The sequence below is a fragment of the Chiloscyllium plagiosum genome, unplaced genomic scaffold (assembly GCF_037043375.1).
Source record: "Chiloscyllium plagiosum isolate Xiang-an unplaced genomic scaffold, Cpla_swu_hap1 HiC_scaffold_13, whole genome shotgun sequence".
NCBI lineage: Eukaryota > Metazoa > Chordata > Chondrichthyes > Orectolobiformes > Hemiscylliidae > Chiloscyllium > Chiloscyllium plagiosum.
Window position 1 is genome coordinate 35,324,287 of NW_028270151.1, and position 19,420 is coordinate 35,343,706.

Genomic DNA, 19,420 nt, shown 5'->3' on the forward strand with positions numbered 1-19,420 from the left:
ACCTGTCTTTGGTATCTCTAGATTTTGCAAACCTAGCACATTCCTGGTCAGCCTTCACATTTTACTTGGCATAAAATTGAGTGTATCCAAACTGCTCATGTCCTACCTGCAGCAAGTCTCATTTGAACCATAACCCTGTGCTCTCTGATCTACAATGCCTGTTAATTAACCGATGTCTTATTTTTAAAATTCTCATCCTTGTTTTCAAATCTGAGGTAGCCTTGTCCCTCCCCATCTTTATAATCTCCTTAAGCTCAGTTGAACACATGCACTATCTAATTTTGGCTTCTTGAGTATCCTGATTTTAACTAACCACTCACTCATAATTGTGGTTTTAGCTGTGTATACTCTAAGCTGTGGCCCTGCTTTCTTGAATTTCTTTTCCTTTCCTCTCATCATATAAGGTGCTTCTTAAATCTATCTCTTTGATCAAACATTTGTTTATTTGTTCTAATGGCATGTCACCTGGCTCCAAATAAATTTTGCTTAAAGTTCCTGTGAAGTGAATTAGGGGATTTTATGTTAAATGTATTTTATAAAAGCATGTTACGCAAGGTCAATTTTAGAAGATACCAAATCAGTTCATATTGTAAAGGACTTTTGTTTTATTCAGGTTTTGTCCAACCTTGACTATAACTTTGCCAATTACTTGGGAAATCATACAATGTAAGAAGGATTTGGCACTCATATTTTCATCTGACTGGAAGAGGAAATGTGAACTACACAGTGGCTGGGATGAGCATTTCCTGCAGTTCTGGGTCAGACTTCCTATGACTGCTAGTATGTGTTGAAAAATAATGTGGATAGATAGCAGATGGCATGTGAGGCTGGCCAGATCAGTAATTTGCTTGTTGCCTTTGCATACCTCTCAGGAAATAAGGTCTTCTGGATTTTATGTTTGAATACTAGGATTCTTTTTCCAGTGGTCATTTTTTTTCATTTGTAAGGTGTTGGCGTCTCTGGTTTGAATCCCCAATGTAAATTTGAATCTGGCTGTAAGTCAAGGAGATTACTGCTGAATAGCTGGCAATGTTATCAAGCACAGTAAGATGCCAACAATATTGTGAAGTTCTCTCACAGGAAACAGGAAATTATAGACTCCAATTATCTTTCACTTTGTAGAACCATTTTACAGCTTGAGGGAAATGAGAATAACAAGGAAGTAAGGTTGAATCTGAAATACCACAACTATTTTACAAATGTGAAGTTTTTATCATATTTGAGAACTTTGACCCACTACAAACATAGAAATAATTTTTCAGTAACACAGATTGTTCAGCTCTAATTATACATTCAGTCTGTTCAATTGAAAGTTGTGTGTCATTCCACAATGCGTGCATTTTTGCCATGGAAGTAAAGTGAAGGTCCTCTTTTCAGTGACTGCATTTTGATTGTTTTTAAGAACTTCCAGACTATTCTATTTATTCAACAACATCTTGAAACATAGTATCTAACAATATCCAAGAATAGAATGTTCATCAACCTTTAAAACTAAAGTTTACCTTACTTCCCCAAGCAACTAAGATATCCTGGTGAAATAAAATAACTTTTGACAAGTGTTATTTGAGGGTTCCTTATTCTGCTGAAATTTACTGAGGAATTCTTATTTTTTATTTTGTTTCAATCCCTCCTGCTTCACAAATTGTGGGTGTTAACCCTCTGTAGAGATTGCTCCCACTTGCATACCATGTCATTTAATATTATTCCTTAATTATTCAGTGAACATTCCTTTATGAAGTTGTAAGCTTTTATCTAGCCAATCTGTTTGTGGTGTTTCATAGTTTAATATGGATATTTCTTTCATCTTATTCTTTCAATCTTAAAAGAATCCTTTATTAAAAGTTTATCAGGAAAGAAGATGCTTGTGTTCTCTGTCTTTGAGTAATGTCATATCTTGGCATCTAATCTTATTCATGTGATGAGGATCTTTGCCATATCTTAACAGATGGATGATTCTAATTTTGCTCATGTAATTAACATCCTATTTACATGCCTAGTTGTGACATTGCTTATGTCTCTCTCTCAATCGCCTTTTCAACAATTAAACTCTGTTGTCTGTTCTGAATAGAAGTCTGTTAATTTTATTGATCGCGTATATGTGTATTCTCCATATCTCCTTCTGGAAGTATCCTAATTTCAAAGCAGACTTTTATAGCTTTTCCTGCTAGCTGCAATTGTGTTTTTAATAGTTGACGTCTTGATTAATCTTGATCCTTAAATGGTATATTTGAGTTTTCCACCCAGTTGGTTTATACTTAGTTTTCAGACAAGCCTATATTTTGAAATGCCATTGTTACAGTCTTCTGAGGAAAGTTGGACAGGTTAGACTTGTTGTGAGAGACTGGAGAACTAGAGCCACTGTTTCAGAATAACTGGTCACCCATTTAAGGTTAGAGGGCCATGAGCCTTTGAAATTCTTTATCTAAAGGCAGTGGAAGCAGAGCCTTTAAATTTTCATTGGAGAGAGGGAGATAGATTCTTAAGAGGGTGAAAAATTATCTGGGCTAGGCGGGATCTGAATATTCCAATGAGCCATGGTCTTGAACGGTGGTATGGGCTTGCGAGGTCAAGTGGTCTATTCCTCTTCCTTATTTATATGTTCAGATGTAACAAAGAGAATGTCTGTGGCTGGGAAGCAGGAGAGATTAAATGACAAAAGTTTTTACATTGCATGGGACAAGGGTAATGGGACAAATAAGGAAACAAAATGTGTGACTGGAGGAGCCGTGAATGGCAGGATCCTGGAAATATGTTCCAAAAACTCAGTCATTGAAGTAAGAGAGAAATGGTGGCGAATAGAACAAAGAAAATTGAAACAAAATTAGAGCAGAGGTTACACACTAAGATTATTGCTCTGAAGGCAGTAAAATGCTCAGTTCCTCCAGATTGGTTGAAGTTATTTGAAATACTGCAGCTGGCTAAGCGAAAAAAGAGCCGAATGGGAGAAAGTAAAGAATTTAAATAACAGGTGACTGGAAAAGTGGAAGAGAGGGATCATGAATGGATGTGCTCCACAAAATCATTACCCAGCCTGCATCTGATTTCCCCAGTGTTGATGAGATCATATAAGCAGTGAAGAGGATACTAAATTGAAAAAATTAAGTGAATTACTTTTCACTTGGATGAACAATTTGGATGAAGACTTGAATGGTTAGAAGGGGTTAGGTGAAAGACCAGGTATTGTATCTCCTGCTGATGTATGGAAGGGGTATTGGAAGTGACTGAGGAATGGGTCAGGGTATAATGGAGAGGAAGATTCCTTCAGAACGATGGAAGGGAAGGAGATGTATTTGATTAAGTCTATACAATAAAGGAGCAGAAGTAGGCAGTTTTGCCTATCCAGTCTGCTCCACTTTCAAAGAGATCATGCTGATCAGGATCCTCAACGCCACTTTGCTGCCTTATCCCCAAAAACCTGATTTCCTTGGTGATCAAAAATCTTGTTATCTCAGCCTTGAATGACCCAATCTCAATAGCTCTCTGCAGTTAAGACTTCCACAGAGACTAGCTACTGAAGAAAAAAATCCTACTCATCTCTGTCTTCTATTCACTAAGAAACGGTGAAATGGCAAGTAAGGGAAGCAGTCATAGAGTCACAGAGATATATAGCACAGAAACAGACCCTTTGATCCAACTTGTCTATGCGGACCAGATATCCCAACCTAATCTAGTCCCACTTGCCAGCACCCAGCCCATATCCCTCCAAACCCTTTGTATTCATATACCTATCCAGATGCCTTTTAAATGTTGCAATTGTACCAGCCTCCACCACATCCTCTGGCAGCTCATTCCATACATGTACCACCCTCTGTGTGAAAATGTTGCCCCTTAGGTCTCTTTTATATCTTTCCCCTCTCACCCTAAACCTATGCCCTCTAGTTCTGGACTCCCCCATCCCAGGAAAGAGACTATTTGTCCTACCCATCCCTTTCATTATTTTATAAATCTTTATAAGGTCACCCCCTAAGTCTCTGACACTCCAGGAAAAAACAGCCCCAGCCTATTCAACCTCTCCCTATAACTCAAATTCTTCAACCCTGGCAACATCCTTGTAAATCTTTTCTGAACCCTTTCAAGTTTCACAACATCCTTCCAATAGGAAGGAGACCAGAATTGCATGCAATATTGCAAAAGTGGCCAAACCAATGTCTGCAACATGACCTCCTAATTCCTGTACTCAATACTCTGACCAATTTTAAAAAAAGAAAGCATACCAACGCCGCCTTCACTATCCTATTTACCTGCGACTCTACTTTCAAAAAATACGAACCTGCGCTCCAAGGTCTCTTTGTTCAACAGCACTCCCTCGGACCTTACCATTAAATGTTTCAGTCCTGTTCTGATTTGTTTTTCCCAAAATGCAACACCTTGCATTTATCTGAATTAAACTCCATCTGCCACTCCTCAACCCGTTGGCCTGTCCGATCAAGATCATGTTGTAATCTGAGGTAACCTTCTTCACTGTCCACTACACCTCCAATTTTAATGTCATCTGCAAACTTACTTACTATACCTCCTATGTTCGCATCCAAATCATTTATGTAAATGACGAAAAGTAGAGGACCCAGCACCGATCCTTGTGGCACTCCACTGGTCACAGGCCTCCGGTCTGAAAAACAACCCTCCACCACCACCCTCTGTCTTCTACCTTTGAGCCAGTTCTGTATCCAGATGGCGAGTTCTCCCTGTATTCCGTGAGATCTAACCTTGCTAACCAGTCTCCCATGGGGAACTTTGTTGAATGCCTTCGTGAAGTCCATATAGATCACATCCCCTGCTCTGCCCTCCTCAATCCTCTTTGTTACTTCTTCAAAAAACTCATTCAAATTTGTGAGACATGATTTCCCATGCACAAAGCCATGTTGACTATCCCTAATCCGTCCTTGCCTTTTCAAAGAAGTGTAAATCCTGTCCCTCAGGTTTCCTTCCAACATCTTGCCCACCAGTGACATCAGGCTCACTGGTCTCTCGTTGCCTGGCTTCTCCTGACCACCTTTATTAAATAGTGGTACCAAGTTAGCCAACACACAGTTTTTCCAGTACCTCACCTGTGACTACTGATGATACAAATATCTCAGCAAGAGACCCAACAATCAATTCGCTAGCTTCCCACAGAGGTCTGTGGTGCACCTGATCAGGCTATGTGGATTTATCCACTTTTATGCGTTTCAAGACATCCAGCACTTCCTCCTCTGTAATATGGACACTTTTCAAGATGTCACCATTTATTTCCCTGCATCCTGTGTCTTCCATATCATTCTCCACAGTAAATACTGATGCCAAATACTTTTAGTATCTCCCCCACCTCCTCCGGTTCCACACAAAGGCCACCTTGCTGATCTTTGAGGCGCCCTATTCTCTCCCTCGTTCCCCTTTTGTCCTTAATGTATTTGTAAAAAGTCCTTTGGATTCTCCCTAACCCTATTTGCCAAAGGTATCTCATGTCCCTTTTTCCCTCATAAATATACTCCAACTGCCTTTATACTCTTCTAAGGATTCACTTGATCTATCCTGTATGTACCTGACATATGCTTCCTTTTTCTAAATCAAACCCTCAATTTCTCTAGTCATCCAGCATTCCCTACACCTGCCAGCCTTGCCTTTCACCATAACAGGAATATACTGTCTCTGGACCCGTGGTATCTCATTCTGAAGGCCCAGTTTCCAGCCGTCCCTTTACCTGTTCTATTGTGGTTTTGAGGCGGAGAGGAAACGGTGAGCTGACGTGCCTGAAACAGAACAGATAAATTGAATTGCCTGTCAGGTATGTCACAAGGGAATTCTTGGTTGAGGAAAACAATGTTTGAAATGCTGCTTTGTGTATAACATATACAGTTATTGAATGAGTGATGTTTGGAACTCGTTGCTTAACTTGAAACCCATTGATGTTACGAACTTCTATTCCAAATTCAAAGTCTTAATAATGTACTATTTCGTGAACTGCCAGGTAGTCTGTTGTCATGAAGTTGTCTTACTAAGACCAGTGCAGTAAAAGGTATAGAATTTGCTATGATCCTTAATTCTTATCCCCATCCCAAAATAACTTTGAAGACAGTAGTCAATATTTTATTTTAATGTAGTGACATGAAGTTTGTATTTTCCTACACTTAGTTTGGTTGTTGACGACCTGGCTGTTGGTGGGATCTCAAGCATCTTTTTAAGAATCTGTAGGCCCAGTTATGTAGGCCCAGATAAAATAAAGGTAGAAATTTTACTGTTGATTCTCGACATTGAAAAGGTCAGTTCTATTCTTCCCTGAAGTAGGATATGTTTTGGACAACCCTTGGAGTTTTGAATTGTTCCATGATTGCACCAGACACTAAAATTCAGTTCAGTGGAAATCTATAACTTTAAAATGGCATGATGTGATAAGATTATGATGCTCATAAAAATACAAAATTTACTCATCAAATCAGAAACAAGCCCCCAGATTTTCCCAGTCCGATTTATCAGTAAATCAGTACTGTATCAAATCTTACAAACATGAAAACAATACACCATAGGTTCTGTATTTTTTTAAAAGGTGAACAAACGATTCTTGCTGCCGAATGACATTATGTCTTAAAACAATTCAAAAATTCTTGGAGTGAAGTACTTTAAATTACAGTGATTCTGTTGTCAAATATGTAGACAAAATGTGACAACAAGTAGCAATAAAGTGAATGACCTATTGCTGTGTTTGCTGCTTTGGTGCCAGAAGACTTTTAAAACTGACTTTCTTCCTTTTGCAGTGATACAGCACATTTGTATTGTTAGCCTTAATGACTGGACTGAGGTAATTAAAGGCTCAACCTCTTACTCAATTTCTTAGAATATAACAACCCTTGAAAAATGGGATAAAATCCATGATTCAATATTGCTGAAATAATTATTGTCCATTCGTTGCACTGCCACATTGTATATGTATTTGATTATTATTCATTACACTTCGAAGTAATTAAGGGAAATATTAAGAGTTTTGAATCTTTTGATTCTTCCAATCATGTTTAATTTCCTCCATTAACACACACACAAACACACACACGCGCACTTTCTTCTACTCCCTCACTTTGTCTTGCATGCACGCACATTAACATCATTCTTCAAAGGGGAATATTTTTCATCGACTGGAGATTTTGGTCCAATTAATCTTAGTAGTTGAGCCTAGTATCTTAACATCCTCATGCCTTTAGATTTCATCAAATGCTAATTGTTAAAGCTTGAAAATTAATGACATGTCTATTCATTGCCTTCATTTATCTGCAATGAATGTCCTCTGAAAATACACAGCATTTTTGATATGTAACTGCATTTTGAATAAATATCTGCAACACTGCTTAGTTTATCTCAAGCACTTGCTAATGTAGGATATATCTATACATACATACATATATATTTATTTTCATCTATCAGAGCCATATAAGGAAAAACCTAAACCCAGGAATGATAACTTAGATGTCTTAAAGTTAAAATTTATTTGATGCATACTGAGTTAAACTTCCTTGGTAAGTACCCAGAAATGTCTCCTTTCAAATTTATGCTTAGAATTGTATGATTAGTGGTCTTCATGATATTTAAAATATTTCCACATTGTGCAAAACAAAATGGCTGTTAGGAATTAAAGTATTGGGCATTAAAGCACTTGACAGAGTGTGGCATCAGTAAGCCTTAGCAAATCTGGAGTAACGAGGAATAAGGGGGAAAACTGTTAGATTCATACTTGGTAAACAGGAAAATGGTTGTGGTCACTGAAGTTCTGGGATGTTTCTGTAGGAATTCTTCTGGATAGTGTACAAGGGTCAACCATCTTCTGCTTCATCAATGACCTTGTCTCCATTATAAGGTTAGAAGTGGGAATGTTCAGCTGCATTTGTGACTCCTCAATTTCTGAAACAGTGCAATTCCAAATGCAGGAAGACCTGGACATTATCCAGGCTTAGGCTGATGAGTGGCAAGGAACATTCACATCACACAAATGCCAAGTAATGGTTGTTTCCAATAAGGGCATTCTAACCATTACCCTTGAATTCATTGGTGTTACCGTCACTGAAGCCCTTGGGATCTTAGAGTCCCGCACTGAGCAATTCACTACCTGACTCCCCAAAGCTTGTTCTATCTATATGGAACTCAGTGGACTACTCCCCACTTGTCTGAATAAGTGCATATCCAGAAACATTCAAAATGCTTGATTCCTGCTTAATTGGCACCACATTCATAAACATCCACTCCTTCCACTTCTGCCGATGCTCAGTATTAGCAATGTGTACCATCTACAAGATACAGTGCAGAAATTCACCAAATTCCTTAGACAGCACCTTCTGAACTTGTGAATATAACAGAAATTGCTGAAAAAGCTTAGCAGGTCTGGCTGCATCTGTGGAGAGAAATCTCAGCTTTTTGGATCGAGTGACTCTTCCTTAGAACCTTCCAAACTCATGACAACTTCCATCTTGAAGGACAAAGGTAGCAGTTACATGGGAACACCAGTACTTCCAAGTTCCCATCCAAGCTGTCCTGACTTGGAAGAATAGCACCTTTTTTTTTGTGTGTTGTAAAGTAAAACTCCTGGAATTCCTTCCATGATGGCATTGTGGTTTCATGACAGCACGTGGACTTTGATTCAGAAGGCATGGTATGAGTGAGAGATAATTGCACTGAAATATTCCAGATTCTGAAAAGCCTTCATGGTAGGTTCTGGAGGTAGTTTTGTGGGCGGCACGGTGGCACAGTGGTCAGCACTGCTGCCTCACAGCGCCAGAGACCCGGGTTCAATTCCCGCCTCAGGCGACTGTCTGTGTGGAGTTTGCACGTTCTCCACGTGTCTGCGTGGGTTTCCTCCGGGTGCTCCAGTTTCCTCCCACAGTCCAAAGATGCGCAGGTCAGGTGAATTGGCCATGCTAAATTGCCCGTAGTGTTAGGTAAGGGGTAAATGTAGGGGTATGGGTGGGTTGCGCTTCGGCGGGTCGGTGTGGACTTGTTGGGCCGAAGGGCCTGTTTCCACACTGTAATGTAATGTAATCTAATCTAATCTACTGTGACTTTGTTTCACCTGACTGGGAAATCGGGTCAATAATTTATGATTGAAATATGAAATTTCTTCACTGAAAATATTGTGGTTGTGCCATCATTGAATAAATTTAAGGCTAAGTTGGACAATTATTTTGGTCAAACAGTGAATCAAGGAACATGGGCGCTGATGAGAAAATGGAATTAGAGCCCAAGGTTTCCCTGGTCATGTTGGTGCAAAAGCCTTGATGGGCCATGTGTCCTTCTCCTGCTCCTGTTTGTTGTGTTCTAATGATATTGCACCACAGTTTTAGACAAAAATACTGCTAATATTTTCACACTTCTGGCATTTACATGACAAAATCTTCGCCACACACTCCCTTGAAAACAATTTGTTCATACCTAAAGATTATGGTTTATAAGTTTGTCAGTGTCTTGTCTAGGTATGTACAGTATATGCTAAGAGGATTGACTGACTGACCAAAATTGGCATTTGTTGCAACAATTGCCTAAGCATTTCTCATTGTTTTTGTCAATTTCCTCCGCTTGATCACCCTTCCCCTACTATTTAGTTTAAATCTACGTTTAAAGTCCTAGTTATTCAATTTGCCAGGACACTGGTCACAGCACAGTTCAATTGAAGCATGTCCCCCTTGCCTTTACTGTGGTCTACGGTCCTTGAATAGAAGATTTTTTTCTGTTTCTTTGAGACAGAATGTCAATTGAAATGTCTTACTGACCGTTGCTCATGGTTCATTTTATAATGCTTTAAATTTAGCCATTGGCTACTTCAACAAAACATCTTTGTAAATTATAAACATAAATTTCAAAACTTGAAAATCTGATTAGTTAAATAAAACATAACAAGAGGTGTAAGGGCAGATAATGTGCTGAAGCTGCACATGTGAGAGCTGGAGGAGAGCAGTGTAAAAAACAACAACCACATCAACAATCCACCTACAATCCTTCGAGTTGTTGATGTGGTTGTTGTTTTTTACACTGCTCTCCTCCAGCTCTCACATGTGCAGCTTCAGCACATTATCTGCCCTTACACCTCTTGTTATGTTTTATTTAACTAATCAGATTTTCAAGTTTTGAAATTTATGTTTATAATTTACAATCTGTAAACTGTTTTATTCATAATTCCTTAGATAATTAAGTAGCCTGAATGGTTGTGCCTGCAAACAGCAAAGACTGGGCTGCATCTAGCTTTTGACTGATAAATGCATTCATACATCAAACAGCAATCTCCTGCATATTCCCAGTTTTCAGTGCTGCCCCATTGAAGCCATATCTTCAGCTGCCAAGGTCCAAAACCCAAAGAATCCCCCTCATCTCCCCAAAACCTCTGCACTTTTTTTGATTTTCAGGAACATCCGAAAGCAATCTTTCTATTTATGATGTGTCTGACTTTCTCACTAGGCGAATTTCTTAAGGTGGTCTTAGAGCAGCATGATTGAGATGTATAAAGTTGAGGGTCATAGATAAGGTAGACAGGAAGAAACTTTTCCGTTTGATCAATGAGGGACTAATTACCAAAGGCAAAGATTTGGCAGAAAGTTTAGAAGAGAGGTGCAAAACTTGACCTACTGTTGGGAAATAAGGCAGGGCAGGTGACTGAGGTGTCAGTGGGGGAGCACTTTGGGGCCAGCGACCATAATTCTATTCATTTTAAAATCGTGATGGAAAAGGATAGACCAGTTCTAAATTGGAGAAAGGCCAATTTTGACGGTATTAGGCAAGAACTTTCGAAAGCTGATTGAAGGCAGATGTTCACACGTAAAGGCACGCTGGAAAATGGGAAGCCTTCAGAAATGAGATAACAAGAATTCAGAGAAAGTATATTCCTGTCAGGGTGAAAGGAAAGGCTGGTAGGTATAGGAAATGCTGGATGACTCAAGAAATTGAGGGTTTGGTTAAGAAAAAGAAGGAAACATATGTCAGGTATAGACAGGATAGATCGAGTGAATCTTTGGAAGAATATAAAGGCAGTAGGAGTATATTTAAGAGGCAAATCAGGAGGGCAAAACGGGGACATGAGATAGCGTTGGCAAATAGAATTAAGGAGAATCCAAAGGGTTTTTACAAAAGGGTTATTAAGGACAAAAGGGTAACTAGGGAGAGAGTAGGGCCCCTCAAAGATCAGCAGGGCGGCCTTTGTGTGGAGCCACAAAAAATGGGTGAGATACTAAATGAATATTTTGCATCAGTATTTACTGTGGAAAAGGATATGGAAGATATAGACTGTAGGGAAATAGATGGTGACATCTTGCAAAATGTCCAGATTACAGAGGAAGAAGTGCTGGATGTCTTGAAATGGTTAAAGGTGGATAAGTCCCCAGGATCTGATCAGGTGTACCCAAGAACTCTGTGGGAAGCTAGCGAAGTGATTACTGGGCCACTTGCTGAGATATTTGTATCATCGATAGTCACAGGTGGGGGATCGGAAGGCTGGAAGTTGGCAAACATAGTGCCACTGTTTAAGAAGGGCGGTAAAGACAAGACAGGGAACTATAGACCGGTGAGCAAGTTGTTGGATGGAATCCTGAGGGACAGGATGTACAAGTATTTGGAAAGGCAAGGACTGCTTCGGGATAGTCAACATGGCTTTGTGCATGGGAAATCACATCTCAAAAACTTGATTGAGTTTTTTGAAGAAGTAACAAAGAAGATTGATGAGGGCAGAGCAGTAGACGTGATCTATATGGACTTCAATAAGGCGTTCGACAAGGTTCCCCATGGGGGACTGATTAGCAAGGTTAGATCTCATGGAATACAGGGAGAACTAGCCATTTGGATACAGAACTGGCTCAAAAGTAGAAGACAGAGGATGGTGGTGGAGGGTTGCTTTTCAGACTGGAGGCCTGTGACCAGTGGAGTGCCACAAGGATCGGTGCTGGGCCCTCTATTTTTTGTCATTTACATAAATGATTTGGATGCGAGCATAAGAGGTACAGTTAGTAAGTTTGCAGATGATACCAAAATTGGAGGTGTAGTGGACAGTGAAGAAGGTTACCTCAGATTACAACATGATCTTGATCGGATAGGCCAATGGGCTGAGAAATGGCAGATGGAGTTTAATTCAGATAAATGCGAGGTGCTGCATTTTGGGAAAGCAAATCTTAGTAGGACTTATACACTTAATGGTAAGGTCCTAGGGAGTGTTGCTGAACAAAGAGACCTTGGAGTACAGTACCATTGCTCCTTGAAAGTGGAGTTGCAGGTAGATAGGATAGTGAAGAAGACGTTTGGTATGCTTTCCTTTATTGGTCAGAGTATTGAGTACTGGAGTTGGGAGATCATGTTATGGCTGTACAGGACATTGGTTAGGCCACTGTTGGAATATTGCTTGCAATTCTGGTCTCCTTCCTATCGGAAAGATGTTGTGAAACTTGAAAGGGTTCAGAAAAGGTTTACAAGAATGTTGCCAGGGTTGGAAGATCTGAGCTACAGGGAGAGGCTGTACAGGCTGGGGCTGCTTTCCCTGGAGCGTCGGAGGCTGAGGGGTGACCTTATAGAGGTTTACAAAATTATGAGGGGCATGGATAGGATAAATAGACAAAATCTTTCCCCTGGGGTCGGGGAGTCCAGAACTAGAGGGCATAGGTTTAAGGTGAGAGGGGAAAGATATAAAAGAGACCTAAGGGGCAACTTTTTCACGTAGAGGGTGGTACATGTATGGAATGAGCTGCCAGAGGATGTGGTGGAGGTTGGTACAATTGCAACATTTAAGAGGCGTTTGGATGGGTATATGAATAGGAATGGTGTGGAGGGATATGGGCCGGGTGCTGGCAGGTGGGACTAGATTGGGTTGGGATATCTGGTCGGCATGGACAGGTTGGACCGAAGGGTCTGTTTCCATGCTGTACATCTCTATGACTCTCTGTGAGGAAATAAATTTTGTCCAGGGGTTGGTAGGAATCTGGAATTCACTGTCTGTGAAGGTGTTAGAGGTAGAAACCCTCATAATATTTAAGAGGTATTCAGATGTGTACTTCCAATGCCAAGTCTTAAAAGGTCACTCTCCTCGTGCTGAAAATTGAGATTTGAATAGTTAGGTTTGTTTTGACTGGCAAAGATGCACTAAACTGAAGGACCTTTTTTCTGTGCTGTGCATTCTGTCCATTACTATGACTATATAACTCTTTGAATTGCTCATGTAAATTCTGGGGGGTCTTACATAATTGAAAATCAAATCCCAGTATTATTTTTTTTCATTTGAAATTTCAACTAGTAAGGTTCGTGCAGTAATTCAGGAAAATTTATTTCGGTTACAAATGTTACCTCCTCAAACCAAGCAACAGGTTTACTGGTACACTTCAGCTCTTGCTGTCTGTTTTGCCTTCGGGTGCAGGTCGACATTCAGTTTCTTGGTCAGTCTCTAATGTCCTTTCCTTTCCAAGTGGAGACAGGATAACTTCAAACTGTCATGCATGCCTTGATCATTCAAAACTGTAGCTTACTAAATCTTTCAAAGCCACAACCTGTTGCATGATTACTTAAGTAATTACATTTTGACTGACTTAATTGAATTAACAAGACTACTTGTTAATTGGTTTAAGAAATAACAGCCAATTAAAGATTGATCATGTAAGAGTAATGGACATTGACTGATGTCACCTCCCACTCTCCCTCTCGCTCTTAACACGTTTCTTAAGTTGTCAATTATCAATGAGTCTGTTTTTTCATTTTAAGTTTTATTTTTGTCACTTTATAGCATTTTACTAAGTGGATACTTGGAAGTGAGCTTATGCCTTTCTTCTTTCCTTTAAGAAAGAGGCAATGCTGATAGGAACCAAAGATTGATATCCTTAAACTCATGCCTCCATCTTAGCTTAATTTGCCAAGTACCATTACTGTGTTGAATGCTTAGAAAAGGTTTGTTACATTAATACAGAAGATCAGAGAGTCTAACTAATTTTAAAAATTGTTACCAATTAAAATCTAAACACATTATTACGCAGTTAACCCTCATAAAAAAGATGTGTTTAGTTAATTGCTGTATTGCTAACATACCAATACAACAATACAGCGTGGTAATGATTCTTTGGGAAGGGCAAATGAACTGGGAGTATACAGTCTCTGTCACATTCAACCCTGGAAGTCTGGATCTGAAATTGAACAGACTTCTTTCTACAAAAATCTATCGCTCAAAACATTGATATTGTCTTCGCCCTGTTTGAAATCCCATGGTGTAGTTTTGCCAGTTGAAGCTAAACAGAGTCACATGATGTCAGTATCAAGATCTGCATTGGTTATGGTTAAGCAGAATATTATAATAGATTAGTCAATTAATATACTTTGATTATGTGATCATCGCCAAACTGAATCAGTCATGATGTTAGTTTCCCTACTAATCCAATATAAGACATAAAGTATTGATAATGCCAATGGGTTTGCTGAAACTTGGCTGTATTTTTCACATTTGTATAAGGCTGTAACATATTTGAGGAGTTTTGATGATGAAACTATGGAGTCCTAATCTTGGTCAGTTTGCAATCTGCAGAAAGAAAAATCAATCCAACAGCTTTTGCATAACATTTTTAATTCAATTAAATTGTGGGTGTTTAGTTGGCAACTATATGTCTGAAGTATGTACATCTTGTGTGACCTTATTTTTGTAAATTTGTATTTATGTATATCTGTGGGAGAAGGACTTTTACTGTTAGTTAAAAATACATAACTAAAAATTTCTGGCCTTTAATATTGCTTTAGGCTCTTGCTGCCATTAGAAATAGTGCCTTATCTTCGAGTATTTCTTTAAAATATATTAAAATCTAGTATTTGCATGCAAGTCCTGTTTCTACAACTTGACTTGCTGTCACTTTTTATTTATGAATTTATGAGCAGCTTCTTGTGGCCTAAAGTTAGAACCGCACGCCACCATTGGGTGAGTTCATATTTGATAGGTCAAATCTTTATTCTCCCTTTTACAAAAAAGATTTTTTGTGTTCTTCTGGAATTTCAGTTGCAAATTGAAATTGTCCAAAGTGGTTCAATAATTGAGGATGATCTCAAACAGATGCAATGTCATGCATGAAAGTTGCAAAATTCTAGTAGAGAACAAACCAGGCAAGCATAGCAGCAGGCATGAAACTTTTTTAAATCCCACTGCAGCTTATCTTGTATCTGATAGGAATTATTAAAGATATGATAAGACCATAAGACATAGGAGCAGAAATTAGGCCTTTCAGCCCATTGAGTCTGCTCTGTCATTCAATCATAGCTGATAAGTTTGTCAACCCCATTCTCCTGTTTTCTCCCCATAGACTTTGATCCCCTTGATACTCCAGAATCTATTTATCGCAGTCTTAAATATACTCAATGACCTGGCCTTCACAGCCTTCTGTGCCAATGAATTCCATAGATTCACCACTCTGTGGCTGAAGAAGTTTCTCCTTATCTCCATTCTAAAAGGTCTTCCCTTTACTTTAAGGCTATGCCCTCTGGTCCTAGTAAGTCCTGCCAGTGGAAACATCTTCCAAACATAGACTCTGTCCAGGCCATTCAGTATTCTGTATGTTTCAATTAGATCCCCTCTCATCCTCGTAATCTCTGTGGAATATAAACCCAGAGCCCTCAAACGTTGCTCATATGTTAAGCTTTTCATTTCCTGGGACCATTCTCGTGTACCTCCTCTGAACATGCTCCAGGACTAGGACGTCTTTCCTGTGCACAGTATTCCAAATATGTATTCCAACTCTGAGCCCTTTGGACCCTGAGAAGTACATCCCGGCTTTTATATTCAAGGCCTGTTAAAATAAATGCCATTGTTGCATTTGCCTTCCAAACTACTGGCTCAACCTGCAAGTTTACCTTGAGAATCCTGGAATAGAACTCCCAAGTCTCTTTGCACTACAGACTTCTGAATTTTCTCCCCATTTAGAAAATAGTCCATGCTGCTAATCTTCCTACCCAAGTGCATGACCTACACTTTTCCATGTTGTACTCCAGCTACCACTTCTTTGCCCACTCTTCTAACATGTCCAAATCCATCTGCAGTCTCACCGCCGCCTCAGTGCTACTGGTCCCTCTACCTCTCTTTGTATCATCTGTGGCTAAAATGCCCTCAGTTCCTTCATCTAGGTTGCTAATGTATAAAGTGTAAAGTTGTGGTCCCAACAGTGAGCCTTGTGGAACACCACATGTCATCGGCTGCCTTTCTGAGAAGGATTCTTTTATCCCTGTTGTCTGCTTTCTGTCAGACAGCCAAGCTTCTATTCTTGCTAGCACATTGCCTCTGACAGCATGGGCCCTCATCTTACTCATAGACTCCTTTGTGGCACCTTGTCAAAGGCTTTCTTGAAGTCCGAATAGATAACATCCATTAGCTGTCCTTGGTCTAATATGCTTGTTACTTCCTCAACAAATTCTAGCAGCTCTGTCAGGCGTGACTCCCCTTGATGAAACCATGCTGACGTTGCCGTATTTTACCATACACATCCAAATATTCAGAAAACGTATCCTTCACGATAGATTCTCGGATCTTATCCATGACCAAGGTTAGGCTAATGGGTCTGTAATTTATTTTGTTTTCCCTTAGTCCCTTTTTAAACAAAAATAACTGGCACATTCAATTTTTTTTAACATTGACTGTTGCCTCATCTGCTGTTGCCCATGATGGTGTGGATGATTGAAGTATGAGAGGCTCTACTTGTGCTCCCATTGCTCATGTGCCATCGATAGTATAATTTGCCCAGGTTTGTCCAATGTTTTTATCCTTCTTTCTGCAGTTAAATTGTATTATTAATTGTACCTATTTGTCTTAATCTTTGAAAAGTATTCCTAATACCACCTCTGTCTCTACCACTTCAATGTCTCAGCCTCATCAGCCACCATTGTCCAGAACTCAGTCCTGTTTGTTTTTCTGCATCTTGAAGGTATTTCTGCACCCACATGTTGTTTTCCTTTCTCCTGAAATCCTGTCCTGTAAATGCTGCTTACACTGGAGTAGAAGCTTGGAAGCTTGGATGCAGATGAGCTGGATCTCTGCAAAGCAAAGAGCTGTAATTCTGCTCCACATTTGAAAGCCACTTTAAGCATGAAGAAAGCTAGCTTATTTTTCCATCAGCAGTTGCTGTAAACAATGGCTGTTAACCAATAAACCAGAGCCTTTATATACGAACCAACCAGCCTCTGCCAGCAAGTGAAAATTTTAAAAGAAGAATCAAAGAGGAGCACGCTCCTGAGAAGCCAAGAGGAGCATTCCACAAACCCTGTGAACAGGGGCCATCAAACTATCTTCTCAGTATTTCCCTCCACCCATTACACCCCTTTTATCCCTTTATATGTGAATGGGGGGAGTTGATAAAGGGCTAGAGTTTTAACTTGAATTTTTAATTAGAAGAGTTGTATGTCAACAATTCATAACTATCCATATCTAACTTGATTTGATTTATTTGTCCTAAATAGTTATTCTTGATAAGTTTCTGTTCTATGCTTTCTGTCAATCTTCATCTAGAAGATGATTAATTTGGGGAACTTTGCATACTTGTATAAAATCTTTACATTTTTTGATGACCCTGGGAACAGCAGGGCTTGATTTCTAGTGTACTACCCCAGTGGGGCATGACTGACCTTGCCCTCTTTATATCACTTGTTACTACATCCTCTAACAGCCTTTGCTGCCTTTGTGAACACTTTTTATCATTGCCCTTGACTGTTTCTAGTTGTCACAGTGTAGCAAGTGTTTCTTGCCACAGATCTACCAAGTTGCCAATTCTCAACTGTTGTTTCCTTCCTCCATTTCAATTTCTTCTAGTCCCACCATCCGTATAATTTCCTATTTGCCTTACCCTTGTCTTCAGGCTTACTCTGAACAGTAAGCCAGCTACTTCCTTCCGTTAAGGGATATGCATGGGAGAGTAGTGATGGAGGATTAGTCATGATCATAGTAAATGGCACGGTGGCTCAGTGGTTAGCACTGCTGCCTCACTGTGCCAGGGACCCAGGTTCGATTCCAACGTTGGGCGACTGTCTGTGTGAAGTTTGCACATTCTCCCCGTGTCTGAGTGGGTTTCTCCAGTTTCCTCCCATAGTCCAAAAAGATGTGCAGGTCAGGTGAATTGGCCATGCTAAATTGTCCGTAATGTTAGGTGCATTAGTCAGAAGGTAACGGGTCTGGGTGGGTTACTCTTCGGAGGGTCGTTGTGGACTTGTTGGGCTGAAGGGCCTGTTTCCACACTGTAGGGAATCTAATCTAATCTAAATGGAAGTATTGGCTTGAGGTGCCAAATGTCTGCTTTTGCTCCTCTTCCCTAGGTTCATTCACAACGTTTTGACTAGCCCACCCTAGGATTACAGAGACTGACTAACATTAGAAGAGCGCTGCTGAGGAAAGGAGCAGAAAGAAGGGAACAGGTAGTGAAGAATATGTAAAACAAAAGAGCAACATTTCTTGCGCTACAAAATATTTCTGGGCTTTAACCAGTGAGTTAAGACATACCATTTAAACATTAAAAGGAGCATTAAAAAAATTGTAAAACATGACCGAGCAAGAGGGAGAAATATTGTGGTCAAACAACAGCCTAAAAGAAACATAAACGTCCGAGACAGAGAGCATGCTCTTACAAATTTGCAGTAGTTCCAGGTAACTCTGATGGGAGACCCTTAGAACAAAGCACATAGCGAGGTACACAAAATAAGAATTTTATAGATTGTGATAAGGAAATTGAGAGATTCTACATATAAACCAAAAACTCATGGATTAGAAAACTTTGCAGAAAATAATGAGAGCAAGAGACAGAAACCAGAACCGATAAAAAGAGATTAGATTAGATTAGATTAGATTTAGATTAGATTACATTACAGTGTGGAAACAGGCCCTTCGGCCCAACAAGTCCACACCGACCCGCCGAAGCGCAAACCACCCATACCCCTACATTTACCCCTTACCTAACACTACGGGCAATTTAGCATGGCCAATTCACCTGACCCTGCACATCTTTGGACTGTGGGAGGAAACCGGAGCACCCGGAGGAAACCCACGCAGACACGGGGAGAACGTGCAAACTCCACACAGTCAGTCGCCTGAGGCGGGATATAGAAAGGAGATGGAGGAAGAAAAATTGTTGTGCTGTAGAAGTAGACTAGGAGAGTTACAAAGGACAACAGTAAATAGGACTTTAAACGATGTCATGGGAGGGGTGCTAGTAAAACACTTGACTTGCGATAATGTATCTTTGAAAAAGGTGTGGGTTTATTGGCTTAGATTTTAATTCAAAATTTGAAAAATAAATTCTTCTTTGCTGGATCTCAACCCATGTGCAAATTATGGAGTATCAATGTAAAATGTTTCTGTTCCTCTAAATTTTCTAAATTGTGTCTTTTTGTCATTCAGGCATTTAGTGCACCTAACATAGTCAATTCCGTGATAATGTGGTAATTTCATTCTCATGCAATCCTGTGTTATTAAAAAAAAATTACATATTAGCAA

The 19,420-nt window shown here is 39.7% G+C and overlaps 1 protein-coding gene across 9 annotated transcripts in view; it reads left to right on the forward strand.

Annotated features, from left to right (window-relative positions):
- Positions 1-19,420, forward strand: part of lrch3 (leucine-rich repeats and calponin homology (CH) domain containing 3) — a 196,946-nt gene that overhangs the window by 49,178 nt on the left and 128,348 nt on the right. The window lies entirely within an intron of this gene.